Below are 18,303 nucleotides of genomic sequence, written 5' to 3' on the forward strand. Positions count from 1 at the left end.
GGCCATTAATCGAATGTACAATGAGTGACATAATAACTTTGTTATTAGATGCTGCTGTGTTGACAGGCCATTTTCTTATTGACTTGCCTGCGTTTACTGCCTTGACCAGTATCATCTAACGGTTAAGTGTCAGGATCAGAAAAAGAAGGCTGCAGTCACACTATACTTTTTCCTTCGTCTGACGCTGAGCATCAGCTTGTAGATATACTTTAAGATACTGGTTCAGAGGCTTCATTAAAGCATTTCTCAAATTTGTTTTTAAGGTTGAATATATTAACACAACTCCATTAACTTTTTCTTTACACATGTGTATCCGTTCACACTGAGACATCCAAAAATATGTACTGTTGGTGTGCCTTCAGAAACAGGGTTGGGAAGCGCTATGTTATGTTGCTAATTTAATTTATTTTGCACAAGACTTTATTGTTTTGGTGTTTTATTAGTATTGTTATAGCACAAAAATGTATTGTATTGTTTGATTACTTTTGCTGTTGTTGTTACTATTTCTTAAAGGAGTACATATTTTGACTAAATTATTTTTCATTGCACAATAAATATAAAACTATTAATTGTGTTATTGTTTTATCACTGTTACAACTGTTGCTTTTTAATTTCACATGTTGTCTTTGCTCACAGATGAACTGATACTGACAAAAAACGTTTCACATATGAGCAAAGGCTGTTTAGATTTATGATCGTACATACTGACAAAATGATTCATTTTTTGATGAGGAGACTGACATCAAAAGTATGAAGCTATTGTTTAAGGAAGGACACTTGATGTACTGTTTGATTTGGAGACTTTGGTCTGTATGCTTCCATGTATACTTTTGCTCTTAAGCAGTGTTCTCAACTATACATTCCTAGAGGACCACCAGCACTGCATGTTTTAATTATCTCCTTTGTCTGTCACACCCATTACAGGTCTTTCAGTCTCTGTTAAAGTGTTGATGATCTGAATCAGGTGTGTCTGGTTAAGTAGACAAGGGAAATCTGTAGAGCTGGTGGTCCTCCTGGAACGTGGTTGAAAAAAAACTGCTCTAAAGTAAAGGAAATAAAAAAACATATTTAGAATATTATTTGAAATATTTGTTTTAAGCTTACTAGTCTGTTTGCCTCTGTAGATGTGTTCTAAAGCCAGTTACCTGCATATGTAAACGGAGCATGGGAAAACACTCTTGATGTTACCAACAATTCTTGTAGAACTTCTTTGGTGATATGCTTTAGGATGGCAATTTGTTTATCCTATTCGTCTACAATACCTCTGTCAAGAAAATGTATGCAAATTGTCATTTTAATTAACATCTGGTTTTAGCAGTTCTGATGATGTTATTGTACTGTATTCAGCTGCCGTTTTCTCCAAGTTAGCCTGTATGCCCAAGATACATTGACTTAGATAAACTCTAGTTTACTAATTACATGGGAGCTCCAGAATATTAACTGCTAGTTTATTTGCGATGCGTATTTGTTATACACATGGATTGTGTAATACAAATTATGAATTAACAATATCAAAATATATTTTAAATTTATGAATTAATGCTGCTTTTTAATATTGTAATTTGCTTTACTTTTATACTGCAAGAGCTGTGCTAAAGTCATTTTATTATGAATAATCATAAATCTGATAATTAGAACAGTTGCAAAAAATTTTTGCATACTCGTTGCAAAAAAATTGCGTTTGTGCAATTTTAATAACTTTTTCATCTCAAATAGAACATGTTTAACTGTTATATTTTAAATTTACTGTCATATGCATTTTAACCAGCGCTTTCATAGTAACTGATTTAAAGGGATCTTTCACCCAAAAAATATTTAGTATTAGTTACTCACCCTTATGTCATTTCAAACTTCTGAAACCTTCGTTCATCTTCAGAACACAAACTGAGATATTTCAGAAAATGTCTTTTTTTCAGAAAAAAAGTCCAAAAAACATTTCAGTCCAAAGAAAAAAACATCCACAAAACAGACCATGTGCCTTCAGTGATTCAATCAGAATGTCATTAAGCTCTCATGAACATGCGCCCTATACTGACACTGTCGCGAAAGGATGTAGAACCAGGTAAATATACAGTTTATTTAGTAGAGGATGGCAGGTAAACAGAATGACATAGAACAGATTGCAGATGGAGTATTCAGAGAGGGCTTGAATCTATGTATGCTTCCAGGAACATAGGGAACCAGACATAGAGACCAAACGAAGACCCGATGAGGAACCAGGACAGAAAACACCAGGAGAGAGATGCAGACACTGGAGACAAGGAGAGGTGAGTAACTTGGAAAAAATGTTTGACACTGACCATTTAGAGAACCTGCTCTGACTGTGTGGTAAAGGTCAGGACAATCTGGGTGTAAAGCATGGATCACTACCAACAGAACTGGATCCAGAATGTCATCCCTTTGTACTTACAACCTTTCTTCTGGATCATAACCTTCCTAGTCCACTAAATACTCAAATCTTCCCTCATGCTGTCTAGAATCCAAAACCTCATGAGTCTGATAGATAGTGCCTTTGTTACCGAGGACCAGGTTCTGTGGAGACAGATGAGTGGAAAGGTTTAAGGAGACATGAAATGTGAGGTGGAATTTGCACTCTAGGCGGAGGCGGTATGTGACTGGGGTGATCCGTTCAGTGATTGTAAATGAGCAAAAGTATGAGGAATTCAACTTCCTATAGGGCTGACAGAGATGCATATCTCTCATAGATAGCCACACCTTCTGGCCGATCTGGTAGTCTAGTAGAGGCGTCTCCCATTCTATGGGACTGGCGATCAATTGAGATGGTATAATCAGTTAAGGATTCTTGGGAGCATCTCTGGTCCATGAATACGGGAGTGGGCATCTGCTTTGGTATTTTGGTATTAGATCTGTGAAGATATGATCCCAGAGTATCCGTAATCCTGGACCAGGCAGCATCTCGAACTGATGCTGTGGTCGTCATGGAGGAATGATGTGCATGATACTGATTCCTGAAAGACCATCGTGACAGACGAGTCCCTGCATCGATAGTTTGGGCCAGCTTGACCATCCACCGGTGACTTACTCACACCTGTACGATGGACATCCAGCCTCTGGCGCCTAGACTGCAGCTCTACACAGGATTTTTGGCCAGAAGAATAATGGTAGTGCCTAACAGAAGGCTTAATTGTTGTCAATTGGTGAAGTTTATTTTTTTTTCTCTTTGCCACTTCTCCACCGGCTTGCTTGGGTCGGGACTTGTGGAGCTGCGCAAAAATGATTTTGCTCTTCAGTGTTTGAACTTTCAGCAGTAAAATTTAAACCACACTGAACTAAAATTAACTGAACCTCAACTTTTCTTAACCAGAACTATATTAAGCTGCTTTGACCCCATCTACATTATGAAAAGTGCTATATAAATAAACATGAATTGAATTTAATTGAGATATAAAATTAAGAAGTTGAATTGGGTAAACAATAACCCTGGCTTGCCATGAGTTGAGACGGTGGGCCTCTTGCAGGAACTGCAGATTCTTATGATCGGTAAAAACCCTCCGGTGAATCCGTGATTCCTCCAGCCAATGTCTCCATTCTTTCAAGACCAACATTATAGCAAAGAACTAGCAAAGAACTTTGCAACATTATAGCAAAGAATGATTTTTGACGTTGTAATTGGCTTCCGCCGGGCTGAACTTGCAGGAAAAAAGGCACATGGATGGATTCTTGGTGGTACCCCGTGTCCCTGAGAAAGGCAGTTCTGGATTGGGGTTAACCAGGAGGGGGGCCTGCGTGAATGCTTCACTCAGAGCATGAAAGGCTCCAACAGCTTGTTCTAGTTGAGACCTAGACTTTCTTCTGAGATGACAGGAAAATTACTATAGTTTGCAATAAATCTGTGATAAGAATTGGCAAACCCAAAGAATCTCTAGAGTTCATTGACAGATGTAGGTTGTGGCTAAGAAGTGATGGCTTCCACCTTCTCCTTGTCCATCTTTATGCCATGCTCACCATGAGTCCTAAGAACTCAATGGAGGATTGTTGAAAAGAGCATTTTTCAGCGTTTAGGAAAAGGTGATACTGACTGTGGTCTGACTGTGACACACTGAGGAGTATTGAATAAAGTCGTTATTTTGTTTTATGAACTGAACTGAGTCAATGGTACAATTGTCTTAACCTGTTCTCTGTATCCTGTTAAAAGATGAACTACAATGAATATTGCTTTAATATGGATAAAATGTTTGATGTTGACGCAACCATTCTTAAAAAGTTATAAATGTCAAAAATGACAAGACTAAACATTCTAAATTTAAATAAATCAAGATGTTGTTTTAAAATTGAATTGACAAAGGGGGTGGGAATGTAGTAGCAAGTCCAAACAGCATATTCACATTGTCCGCTTTATGTAGAGAACTGACACTAGTTTTGCAATGACTCATCATTTGTTTTTGAACAGCTTAAATATTATGCGTTTACTTCTATGGACCATCACCTTCAACTAAACCCTACTTAAAGCTGCTTAAATGTCCAAGTCTGAAGACCAGACCCTTTTTAATCTAAGCACAAATTTTTGTTTAAGCTCCTGTCCTCTGGAGTCTGGAGTATTTAATACTCTTTTTTCAGGGCTTCCAACCAGATCAAACCTCTGCGAGCGACTGATAATCTGTGGGTGAGAATGATATTTAATGAGCTGTGAAGAGCACAAGCCATGCCTGCTATTTGCCTACTAAATGATCAGTGGCTCTGTAGCCATTCATTTAAAATGGCTACTATGCTTCTCATAAAGACACTGTCTATTTTGAACACTTTCACTTTTAACAGTCCCTGCTATTGGAACAACACCAAATTCAACTCTGTGCCTAACTCAAGTTCTCTGCAACTGCATTCCTATTTGAGTTGAAGAAAAATAAAGTATGGCCATTTTGTTTATATCACTATAATTGTTGTGTTACCATAGAAACTATAGAATTGCCACAGTAGATTAATTATATTCATTTACTATAGAATTATTATTTTTATTTTACAATAAACAAAACATTTTCAATATGAAGAAAAAAAAAATTATTTATCCAGTGTTGTTCAAACTAGTATTGTTTAGCCATTAACTGTAATAAATTATCGTAATTGTAAAAAAAATAAATAAATAAAAATTGAAAGATCCATATTCATTTTAATGAATACAAATCTTGTATACAGATCTTCAGATAAAGCAGATATTTTTTTTTATCAAACACTGAACTTTGACTTTACTGATGGAATCAAACTTTGTCCTGTCACAAACATAAAGGTGTGTTCGAACTGCATCACAGACCAAAAGTCTTACTGAGAGCTCTGGATACTGTTTCTTTCTGTACAGTCACTCTGAACTTCTGTAAGTAAACCTGAAATAATCTATAATTACAGATGTTTAAGGGAATAATGAAGAGATTTCATGATTTCCATTCAATGTTTTTATATGTTCCACGCAATCAATCAAGAAACAATAAGAGATTGCATTTTTGATGATGCATTTTTAAACATGATTTTTAAAAAGGTTTTTACGCTTACTACTTTTTAGAGTTTCTTTATCATTACAGATCACCGAGATTTCATCTAACAACTCTCAGTGTTGCTAAATTTAATTTATTTATTTTTATTAAAACCTTTAATTTGCTCCTTTCACAGCCAACGTCACTTAATTTAAGGTAGTGTGATCTATTTTTGATGAAACCCAGATAAAAAACAGCTCTCACTGTTTAAATCTATTGAAGTTTTTTTATCATCAGATAGTTTTTTCTGTCACATCTGTCAAATGTAATGTGTGTGTGTGTGTGTATATATATATATATATATATATATATATATATATATATATATATATATATATATATATATCAGTGGCACAGTAGGTAGTGCTGTCGCCTCACAGCAAGAAGGTTGCTGGGTCGCTGTTTCGAACTTTGGTTCAGTTGGCATTTCTGTGTGGAGTTTGCATGTTCTCCCTGCATTCACGTGGGTTTCCTCCGGGTGCTCCGGTTTCCCCCACAGTCCAAAGACATGTGGTACAGGTGAATTGGGTAGGCTAAATTGTCCGTAGTGTATGAGTGTGTGTGTGTGTGTGTGTGTTGGTGTGGATGTTTCCCAGAGATTGGTTGCAGCTGGAAGGGCATCTGCTGTGTGAAATATGTGCTGGATAAGTTGGCGGTTCATTCCGCTGTGGCGAGCCCAGATTAATAGAGGGACTAAGCCGAAAAGAAAATGAATGAATATATATAATTTTTTATTTGTTAATTTTTTTTTACAAAATTACTTTTATAATAAGAGTACAGTACAATACAGTATATAGTAAATTTAAAGGGTTCTGTTAATTTATTGGCCTCGTTGAAGTATATGGGTAACTAATTCACAATGAAAATTAGGATATATGGTGTGGGTTTTGCAGATGGCAAAAGGTAGCTTGCACTGTGATTATATGAAATGTAATAAGAGAAAAGTTTGGTGCAAAATTCAGTTTATTTCTGTAAGTTACTAAAAGTTGTTTTATAATTAATAAAAAAATATTTTAGGTAAAGTAGGTCTATTTAACAGTAGCTTTCAATTGAGAGTACTACAGAAACTAAACAATTACATTTGGAAATTAAACTTATTTTTCTTGAGTTACATATTAACCAGGGGTGTCCACACTTTTATTGGATGTACTAGAATCTACAGGCAGGTGTGTTGAAGCAAGTTAGAGCTAAACTCAGCAGGACACTGGCCCTCCAGGACCTAGTTTGGACACCCCTGCATTAACACATGATTATCAGTGCATTAGTTAAGCATTATTTAATGCAAATTAGTGCACCCATGTCGTAAAATGTTTCCGTTAATTCATATTGTAGTTTTCAAGCTGCATAACTTGATATGAAGTGATACAAACAAAATATTTGAAGCATATTTTATTTTTGTATTGCTTGTTTGTTAACATTTCATGCAATTTTTTCTCGTTTCTCTCTCAGAAGTGTCATGATCTTCATCTCAGAGACCGCCCAGGTACCAGGTGCAAAAATACCAGCACTGAGCTGATGAGTTTTATCAGAGGAATGAAGAAAAGGCCAATGAATGATGAATCATTTAGAGACGCAGAGGTATGCTGCTGTTTTCAAAGAACAAGCTGTAAAATAGCCCTTTATTTAAGCAATATTTTTTTTCACCATTGCTATGAAAATAGCTGTGTAAAACTGTTCTAAACAGGGGGTGTACAGTCTCAGTTCTGGAGGGCCGGTGTCCTGCAGAGTTTAGCTTCTACTTCAGCTAAACACCCCTGATAATTAAGTTCTTGCTAGTTTAAGATGCTTCCAAATAAGTGTGTTGAGTTGAAGCTAACCTTGCATCGCCGCCCCAGGACCTAGTTTGGACATTGCAGATTTTAAACATTGTACGATAAAAAAAAAAAAAAAGGAGGGTTTTAAGACTAAATGGCTTCAAATTTACATGCTTCAGAGATAAATGGGTTTAGTGCATAATTTATTTAAAGTCATGTACAACTCATAATGATACATGATACACCTCGGCTGGGTATGGAAGATGGAGAGAGTTCAGTTCATTACTGCCAGGACCAGGATTTAAACCTGCAAGCTTTTAACTACAAATCCAACTTTCTAACCATTAGGCCACAACTGGTTGAGTAGGCCACATCAGGTTGAGTAAAATGTTTGTTTTTAATACTGCTATTGCTTTCAAACTCCATTGCCACAAGCCCCCAGTTATCAACCAAATCACAAGCCCCCAGTTATCAACCTGATCCACAACCACCTATGAGCCCACCTGGAAGAGCCCTCCGATTTTTGCCACACCGCCAGGGCCCAAACAACAACGCCCCATCTTCAGCTGGTGAACACAAGAGCTCTCTGTGATGTGTGTCGGGGGCCTGCTTAGATAACAGTGTCTTTATCAAATGTTTTCAGAACAAGCAGGAACCCAGTGTGTCTGTAGCTTTCTCTAAGCAGATATGTGTTGTGTCAAGTGACAGAAAACCAAAGACTTCTTTTGGCCGTAAAGCAAATAATTCAAATCTAGTGTCTATTAAATGTATATCTGAGACTTCTGTAGAAAAAACAGCTAAAACTGTTAAGTTAGCACTTTTAAACATCAGATCACTCAACAATAAGTCTCTTTTAGTCAGTGATTTTATCAACACAAATTGCCTTGATTTTATGCTTTTAAATGAAACTTGGCTAGATGACAGTTGTGCAGCAGTTCTGAATGAAGCAGCTCCTTTAAACGTTGACTTTTTGACTGTTTGCAGAGCTAATTGATCTTACTGATCATTATCTACAGACCTCCAAAATATTCTCCAGCTTTTATTGATGATTTTACAGAGCTGTTATCAATAGTAACCTCTGAATTTGATTATTTTAGTATTGCTGGGGATTTTAATATTCACATTGATAATCCAGAAATCAATGCTGTAAAAGAACTGATGACTGTTTTTAACACTTTTGATCTGACTCAGCATGTTCAAGGACCCACACACAATCGTGGACACACTCTTGATCTACTTATAACTAAGGGTTTAGACATTTCATCGACTGTTGTTAAGGATGTGGCACTATCTGATCATTTCTGTATCTTTTTTGATATATTGATCACTCCAGCTATTAAAGACAGATCTGTCTCTATCAGAAAGAGATGCATAAATGAGAACACTAGTGAGCAGTTTATGAAGGCCATATCGCTAGCACCAAGTATATCTGCAGATTCTGTTGATTCTCTCCTTGATTTGTTTAACTCTAAAATTAAAATTATAGATGACGTCGCTCCTGTTAAAGTCAAGAGGATGACTGGCAGGCAAAAGGGATCTTGGACAAGGTCCCAGAGAGTACAAATGATGAAAAGACAATGCAGAAAAGCTGAGCGTATGTGGAGAAAGACAAAACTAGTAGTTCATTAGGTAACGCTTTCTTTTACAACCCGCAAAGTACCGCGTAAGTACAGTGAAATTACAGTGTACTTTTCTGTACGTACTGTGTAAGTATAATGAACGTATGTGTAGGTATGAGGGAACAAACCGTAATGCTTGAGTAAAAAGGGGGTAACAACCAGATGTTCATCACGAAAATGACCGCGTAAGTACAGTGAAATAACGGTGTACTTTTCTGTACCTATAGTGTAAGTATAAATAACGTTTACGTAAGTATAAGGGAACAAACTGTAATGCTCGGGTAATAAGGGGATAACAACCAGATATTTAGCATAAAAGGTACCGCGTAAGTACAGTGAAATAACGTTGTACTTTTCTTTAAATTGCAAAAGAACAAACCATAATGTTTGCGTAAAAGGGGAGTAACAATAAGATATCCATCACGCAAAGAAGTATATTAAGTTTACGATGTACATTTCTTCAAGTATTGTATACATATAAAGAATTATGCAAGGATGGTGACAACCTATTGCTATCTGCAAATGTACTGTATATGCACCTGCGTGAGTACATTAGTTCTCTTATTCAGTGCTTGGGTTTTATATGGGGTGTTTAATGAATAAAAGGTTTACAACCTGTGAAATTATGAACCCTTATTGTATACTGTATGTATTTTAAATCTGCAATTCAATATAAAATATATTTCCAAACACTACTTACCTTATGTTTACTCGTCGATCTCACCAAAGCCATCAATGTCTCCATAACTCACTATCAACAAATAACTTTGCATGACATAGGCCTACCGTCAGGGTTCAATGCAGATTAAAACAGGCTCGCATCTTTACTGCTGTTGCACAGGGGGGCTAACTGTTGCATTTCAGTAAATGTATAGCTGATGCTTTATAGAAAAATCTAGTAATTTGGTCTTCAATCAATAAAAACTGCTGCTGTAGTTTACTCTGTTCTTAGTGTTCAAGTATACACTAGTATGTTAAAGTTCAGCTTCTTCCCTCTTTGTTCCCTGTAGTTAAAGGGTAAATACAGTATTTGTTCCTTCCTTGTTCCCTGTACTTACAGGGTAAATACCACATTTGAGGGTTGTAAATTAAAGTGAAGCTTTGTTCCTCTCTTGTTACCTCCTTGTTCCCTGTACTTACAGGGTAAATACCACATTTGAGGGTTGTAAATTAAAGTGAAGCTTTGTTCCTCTCTTGTTACCTCCTTGTTCCCTGTACTTACAGGGTAAATACCACATTTGAGGGTTGTAAATTAAAGTGAAGCTTTGTTCCTCTCTTGTTCCCTGTACTTACAGGGTAAATACCACATTTGAGGGTTGTAAATTAAAGTGAAGCTTTGTTCCTCTCTTGTTCCCTGTACTTACAGGGTAAATACCACATTTGAGGGTTGTAAATTAAAGTGAAGCTTTGTTCCTCTCTTGTTACCTGTAGTTAAAGGGTAAATACAACATTTGTTCCCCCCTTGTTCCCTTTAGTTTACAATGTAAAATCTTGAAGGCAGTGAAATAAATATACAAACACACAATATATTTCTTCTTTACTTTGTAACCTTTATTTTAATAAATAAGCATTTTAAAAGACTTCATATTAATCAAACATTGTCTTGTCTATCATTGCCTATACTCATTCATTTTCTCTTCGGCTTTGTCCTTTTGTTAATCTGGGGTCGCCACAGTGGAATAAACCACCATCTTATCCAGCATATGTTTTACGCAGTGGATGCCCTTCCAGCTGCAACCCATCTCTGGGAAACATCCATACACACTCACTCACACGCATTCACTACGGACAATTTAGTCTACCCAATTCACCTGTACCGCATGTCTTTGGACTGTGAGGGAAACCGGAGCACCCGGAGGAAACCCACGCGAACGCAGGGAGAACTCCATGCAGAAACCTTCTTGATGTGAGGAAACAGCACTACCTACTGTGCCACCGTGTTGCCACCCAGCTGCAACCCATCACTGGGAAACATCCATACATACTCATTCACACACATACACTACGGACAATTTTACCTTACCCAATGTCACCACATATTTTTGGACTTGTGGGAGCACCCGGAGGAAACCCACGCTAACATGGGGAGAACATGCAAACTCCACACAGAAACGCCAACTGACCCAGCCGAGGCTCGAACCAGCGACCTTCTTGCTGTGAGGCGATTGTGCTACCCACTGCGCCTGCCTATACTCAAACAGCAAAATAACACATTATTTCCTTCCCCCTTTTTTCTGGCATCTCTTGCTTGGCTTCCTCTTCTGCTCTTCTCAGCTTCTACTGAGGACTCTGATGGTGAGTGGCTGATGAAATCCCATGGGTCTTGCTGCTCTGCATTTATATAAAATATATAAACAGACAGAAAGGCTTTTAGTAAGCTATAACATGTTTATTTTCCTGTTTAATGTGTGTGTAGTGGTTGTCCAACAATTTCACACACTAAACATTTACAGATACCATACAGACACTATACATTACTATCAAACAAAAGTACTATCATCAGATCATATGGGAGATTGTGATTATTTATAGTGATAATAATTAAAGCGCAGAGGGGAAAAGGCTTAAATAGTAGGCTACTGTGCTAAAGTCCTAGGCAAACGTTACTAGTAATTGGGGGGGGGGGGGGGGGGGGTATTGATATATGGACAAAGCCGAAGAGAAAATGAATGAGTATAGGCAATGATAGACAAGACAATGTTTGATTAATATGAAGTCTTTTAAAATGCTTATTTATTAAAATAAAGGTTACAAAGTAAAGAAGAAATATATTGTGTGTTTGTATATTTATTTCACTGCCTTCAAGATTTTACATTGTAAACTAAAGGGAACAAGGGGGCAACAAATGTTGTATTTACCCTTTAACTACAGGTAACAAGAGAGGAACAAAGCTTCACTTTAATTTACAACCCTCAAATGTGGTATTTACCCTGTAAGTACAGGTAACAAGAGAGGAACAAAGCTTCACTTTAATTTACAACCCTCAAATGTGGTATTTACCCTGTAAGTACAGGGAACAAGGAGGTAACAAGAGAGGAACAAAGCTTCACTTTAATTTACAACCCTCAAATGTGGTATTTACCCTGTAAGTACAGGGAACAAGGAGGTAACAAGAGAGGAACAAAGCTTCACTTTAATTTACAACCCTCAAATGTGGTATTTACCCTGTAAGTACAGGGAACAAGGAGGTAACAAGAGAGGAACAAAGCTTCACTTTAATTTACAACCCTCAAATGTGGTATTTACCCTGTAAGTACAGGGAACAAGGAGGGAACAAATACTGTATTTACCCTTTAACTACAGGGAACAAAGAGGGAAGAAGCTGAACTTTAACATACTAGTGTATACTTGAACACTAAGAACAGAGTAAACTACAGCAGCAGTTTTTATTGATTGAAGACCAAATTACTAGATTTTTCTATAAAGCATCAGCTATACATTTACTGAAATGCAACAGTTAGCCCCCCTGTGCAACAGCAGTAAAGATGCGAGCCTGTTTTAATCTGCATTGAACCCTGACGGTAGGCCTATGTCATGCAAAGTTATTTGTTGATAGTGAGTTATGGAGACATTGATGGCTTTGGTGAGATCGACGAGTAAACATAAGGTAAGTAGTGTTTGGAAATATATTTTATATTGAATTGCAGATTTAAAATACACACAGTATACAATAAGGGTTCATAATTTCACAGGTTGTAAACCTTTTATTCATTAAACACCCCATATAAAACCCAAGCACTGAATAAGAGAACTAATGTACTCACGCAGGTGCATATACAGTACATTTGCAGATAGCAATAGTCACCATCCTTGCATAATTCTTTATATGTATACAATACTTGAAGAAATGTACATCGTAAACTTAATATACTTCTTTGCGTGATGGATATCTTATTGTTACTCCCCTTTTACGCAAACATTATGGTTTGTTCTTTTGCAATTTAAAGAAAAGTACAACGTTATTTCACTGTACTTACGCGGTACCTTTTATGCTAAATATCTGGTTGTTATCCCCTTATTACCCGAGCATTACAGTTTGTTCCCTTATACTTACGTAAACGTTATTTATACTTACACTATAGGTACAGAAAAGTACACCGTTATTTCACTGTACTTACGCGGTCATTTTCGTGATGAACATCTGGTTGTTACCCCCTTTTTACCCAAGCATTACGGTTTGTTCCCTCATACCTACACATACGTTCATTATACTTACACAGTACGTACAGAAAAGTACACTGTAATTTCACTGTACTTACGCGGTACTTTGCGGGTTGTAAAAGAAAGCGTTACCGTTCATTATAATATCTATAAAGACAGTCTTCATGGCGTTAATGTGGAACTAAACACTGCTAGACAGACTTTCTTTTCAAGCCTTATAAACAGCAACTTAAATAATGCTCGTACACTCTTTGCAACGATAGAGAGACTCACAACCACCCCCCAATCCCCCCACCCAGTCGGATTCCAAGTGAGCTCCTCTCTGAAAGCAAATGTAATGAGTTTGCTCATTTCTTCACTGATAAGATCAATAATATCAGAAAGGCAATCAGCTCATCCAATCAGCCAAATTGTGTCGAAGTCAAACTAGCTCAACCACAACTTAAGAAATCAGACATTATGTCTGATTTCATGGCAATTAATGGTACAATCTTAGAAGAGACTGTGCAAGCTATAAAAACATCAACCTGCAGTCTTGACACGCTCCCCACATCATTCTTCAAAACGCTGTTTACCTGTTTAGAAATGGATCTTCTAAAAGTGGTAAATGCTTCACTTCTCTCAGGGATTTTTCCAAACTCACTTAAAACTGCAGTTGTTAAACCCCTCTTGAAGAAGAGCAACTTGGATAACACCCTATTGAGCAATTACAGGCCAATCTCAAATCTCCCTTTCATTGGCAAAGTCATTGAAAAAGTTGTTTTTAACCTGGTTAAAAAGTTTTTAAACTTAAAGGGGTGTTTAGACAATTTTCAATCTGGGTTCAGAGCACATCACAGTACAGAGAGCGCTCTTATAAAGATAATCAATGATATACGCCTAAATACAGATTCAGGCAAGCTAACAGTGCTGGTATTGCTCAATCTCAGTGCTGCATTTGACACTGTCGATCACAGCATACTTCTGGATAGACTGGAAAACTGGGTTGGGCTGTCTGGCATGGTCCTCAAATGGTTCAGATCTTACTATGAAGGGAAAGGTTACCATGTCAGTATAGGTGACCATAGGTCAACGTGGACACCCATGACATGTGGAGTCCCAAAAGGCTCGATTCTGGCACCTCTCCTGTTCAACCTTTACATGCTCCCTCTGAGCCAAATAATGAGAAAGAACCAAATCTCCTACCACAGCTATGCTGATGACACTCAGATCTACTTAGCATTACTGCCTAATGACTACAGCCCCATTGACACCCTCTGCCAATGCATTGATGAAATGAGCAATTGGATGTGCCAAAACTTTCTTCAGTTAAACAAAGAGAAAACTGAAATGATTGCGTTTGGGAACAGAGATGAGGTTTTCTAGGTAAATGCGTACCTTGTTACTAAAGGTCAAACAACAAAAAATAAGGTCAAGAATCTTGGTGTGAATCTGGAGTCAGATCTGCGTTTCAATAGTCATGTCAAAGCAGTCAGTAAATCAGCATACTATCATCTCAAAAACATAGCAAGAATCAGATGCTTTGTTTCTAGTGAAGATTTAGAGAAACTTGTTCATGCTTTTATCAGCAGCAGGGTGGATTACTGTAACGGCCTCCTCACTGGCCTTCCTAAAAAGACAGTCAGACAGTTGCAGCTCATCCAGAACGCTGCAGCCAGAATTCTAACCAGAACCAGAAAATCAGAGCACATCACACCTGTCCTCAGGTCTTTACACTGGCTCCCAGTTACATTCAGAATAGACATTAAAGTATTATTACTGGTCTATAAATCACTAAATGGCCAAGGACCTCAATACATTACAGATATGCTCACTGAATACAAACCCAACAGACCACTCAGATCTTTAGGATCATATAAACTAGAAGTTAGAAGAGTTCAGTCAAAGCAGGGTGAATCGGCTTTTAGCCACTATGCCCCCCGCTGCTGGAATCAGCTTCCAGAAATGATCAGATGTGCTCCAACATTAGGCACATTCAAATCAAGACTGAAAACACATCTGTTTAGCTGTGCCTTTACTGAATGAGCACTGTGCTGTGTCCGACAGATTGCACTATTATGTTTTTCTCTTCTTCTTCATTCTTTTATATCACATTTTACCTGTTTTTATGTTTTTTAATCAGTTTTATTATTATTATTATTATTTTTACTTGTTTCTTTTATTCTTGTTTATGTAAAGCACTTTGAATTGTCACTGTGTATGAAATGTGCTATATAAATAAACTTGCCTTGCCTTGCCTTGCCTATTATATCTACTTTTTAAAAGTACAGGTCGGTCGCCTGCTTTATGATATAAAAGGATTAATCATTAATTAACTTCACCTACATTTTTGGCTTTGTTGTTACGTAACATTTCAGCATGAAATCCATTAGCAACAGCACAACACCTTGTCACCCACACACATATGCAAAAGAACATAGACAAGTTTTATTGTTTCCATGATTGCATGTAAAATTTAAATATGTTAATAAGCATTAAGCCCCAAATTCACATCAAGAACAATAACTGCATTAGGATTCAATCTACACCAAAACAATGGACAGTGCAGTGATATGAAACTGTAATGCAGCCAAAACCTGCTTGGAGCCACTTAAGCTATTTGTGTTGAAAAGAAACTGCACACTTTAAAATGTTAATTAGAATGTGAGCAGTTGGATTTTAATACACCTGAAGCATATTTATTGAGAACAATGAAAACCGAAGAACAATAAACAAGATGAACAGGAAGCTCAGAGCATTATGATAGTCTTAGCATCAGAAATACACAGCATATTCCATAACTTGACAATGTTTCTAAAGTGGCAGAGGGCTGATAATTGTATGATATTTTAAAAAGTCACATTTTTTGTTTATTAAAGCAGAATTATAATAGCAGACAAAGCAACTTTAGATCAAGCTAGATTTAAAGTTGTCCAAAAGCTTTATTTTACAGGATTTTTATCCAGTGAGTAATATCTCTGATTGTTTTGATTACATTAATGATCTCTGACACAGGCTTGACTAAATGGTTTCCATCAGCTGTAAAAATGCATATGTCAACCCCCATGATGCCATCCTCCTTCCTTGTGTCATCATGCAGTGTCTTTGTTATTTGAATGACTTCCAGCATTGAGACTTTCATGTTCTGACTTTTAATATCAGAAAGATTAGGGTCAAAAGTATGGCAGAGTTTTTAATGCTGTGTTAATTGTGTAGTTGGTCAGACAAGTATCATTTTCAACACATGAAATGTGCAAATAATATTTAAAAAAAACTAATAATATGAATGTTAATATTTACTGTAAATTAAACCTTTTTCCTTTGACTTTTAGACCTGATGGAGGACAATAAGAAGAAAAGCTTCATCCCTGTGATCAATGTGGGAAGAGTTTCACACACAAAGCCAACCTGAAAGATCACATGAAGATCCACACAGGAGAGAAGCCGTACACGTGTGATCAGTGCGGGAAGAGTTTCACACAGGTAAACAATCTTAAGATACATATTCGCTCTTATACTGGAGAAAGACCATATAACTGTGAGCAGTGCGTCATGGATCAGTAGGTCATGGATCAGTAGGTCGTGTACATGAATCTGGCACTGGTAAGGACGTCCTCATCGTACAACATCAAACCTGGAATTTATAAACAACTTAATATTGCTCATTCATTCATTTTACAAATTTTTAAAAAGTACATAAAAGATAAATAATTTGATTGTTTTTTGTAACTAAACATAAAATTTCAACCATTAGGCAATTATAAATGTTTGCTGGATTGTTCTTGTCTAGCTTAGTTAATTCATGTTAGATATAAATAAATACATAAGGTTCTGAAAATGGCTCTCATTTGTTATTATGTTTATGATTTGTTTCATGTGATTTATGTTTCACAGTTCTGAACTTCTGCTAAGCAAGCGTCTAAATGAGCATCGATGTGACCTTATTTTCAAGATGCATTGAGGGAATTTTCAGAGAGCTAACATTTCAGTGCACTGGAAGAATTTTGCTTTTGAGACCGCAGTTCAAATAGTGATGCCCTGATCACTGCCCTCCTGACTACTGAACAAGAGAGCTGATTGAGACGCACCCTCAGACTTTCCCAGAGAATTCAGACCTCACAGGTGTTTTCACTGTTAGATTTGGTCGATCGGGACATTTAAACACATACAAGGATTCATAATGTAGAAAAACCTTGTAAGTGTTGTGATGAGATTTAGTTTGACTGGACAGTTGGACAGTTCTTATTTTCTCATAATTTTGTGGTCACCAACATTTACTCTCCTTTTTTGCCAACTCAGTCTACCTATGAAGAATCACTTCAGAATTTATGGCAAATCCTAGCAGTGATAATATCTGTCATTATTTTTGGGGAACTTGTTTTTTTGGGAATCATGATTTTTTTTTTTTTTTTGCCTAATGAATGATAAATGACATCGAACGTGACTGAGATTGAACAAGATGGAGTCTGGGATTCTTAGTTGTTGTCTGTACTACGTTATTATCATTTTAGGCATGATTACCATTAGAAATTGAACAAAATGTTATTAATCATTTCATATTAGAATAACATTGTAAATGTTATGTGTGGGCAATATGACAAAACAACTATGGAGTTAGACACACTTGCATTATCCCTCACTGTATTTCCAGTAGTTCCCGCATGGCTGTTTTTTAAAATATTAAAAGAAAAAGATTGACAGTGAAAGAGTGGAAAATTTATTATTTAAGGGAAAATACATTGAAACAACTGAAATATACACAGATGCGCTAAGAATTAGAAGAAGGGTAGAAGTGTTGCATATTATTCCAAAGTTAAAAATTAAAGCAGCAAAAAGAGTCAGTAATAACTCAGCAGTTTATACAGCAGAATTTGTAGCAATATGGTTAGCTCTAAATAAAGCTGTGATTCCATCTGATTCAAGCTCAGCACTTGTTAGTATTCATTCATTTATTTTATTTTCAGCTTAGTTCCTTTAATAATATGGGGTCGCCACAGCAGAATGAACCGCCAACTTATCCAGCATATGTTTTACACAGCAGATGCCCTTCCTGCTGCAACCTATTTCTGAGAAACATCTATTCACACTCATATACCACGGACAATTAAGCCTACCCAATTCATCTATACCACATGTCTTTGGTCCGTGGGGGAAACTGGAACACCTGGAGGAAACCCTCGTGAACGCGGGGAGAACATGCAAACTCCACACAGAAACACCAGCTGACCCAGGCGAGGGTCGAATCAGCAACCACTTGTTAGTATAATAAATTTAATATCAGAGTCATATATAGCTATTTATATAACT

At 36.8% G+C, this 18,303-nt stretch overlaps 1 protein-coding gene and 1 long non-coding RNA gene across 4 annotated transcripts in view; both read left to right on the forward strand.

The window, feature by feature from the left end:
- LOC568664 (uncharacterized) overlaps positions 1 to 18,303 on the forward strand; it is a 208,162-nt gene that overhangs the window by 125,953 nt on the left and 63,906 nt on the right. The gene's annotated exons all lie outside the window — the stretch shown is intronic.
- Positions 1,140 to 16,406, forward strand: LOC141380174 (uncharacterized). Of its 3 annotated transcripts, XR_012397764.1 has the most exons (4): positions 1,140 to 2,062; positions 2,169 to 2,267; positions 6,933 to 7,061; positions 16,329 to 16,406. It is a non-coding gene; the product is annotated as an uncharacterized lncRNA (long non-coding RNA). The 3 variants fall into 3 exon arrangements; XR_012397765.1 differs by lacking the exons at positions 1,140 to 2,062; positions 2,169 to 2,267 and adding an exon at positions 5,030 to 5,326; XR_012397763.1 differs by lacking the exons at positions 1,140 to 2,062; positions 2,169 to 2,267 and adding an exon at positions 5,272 to 5,326 and having other exon boundaries at positions 6,936 to 7,061.

Source organism: Danio rerio, chromosome 22 (genome assembly GCF_049306965.1).
Source record: "Danio rerio strain Tuebingen ecotype United States chromosome 22, GRCz12tu, whole genome shotgun sequence".
NCBI classification, from domain to species: Eukaryota; Metazoa; Chordata; class Actinopteri; order Cypriniformes; family Danionidae; genus Danio; species Danio rerio.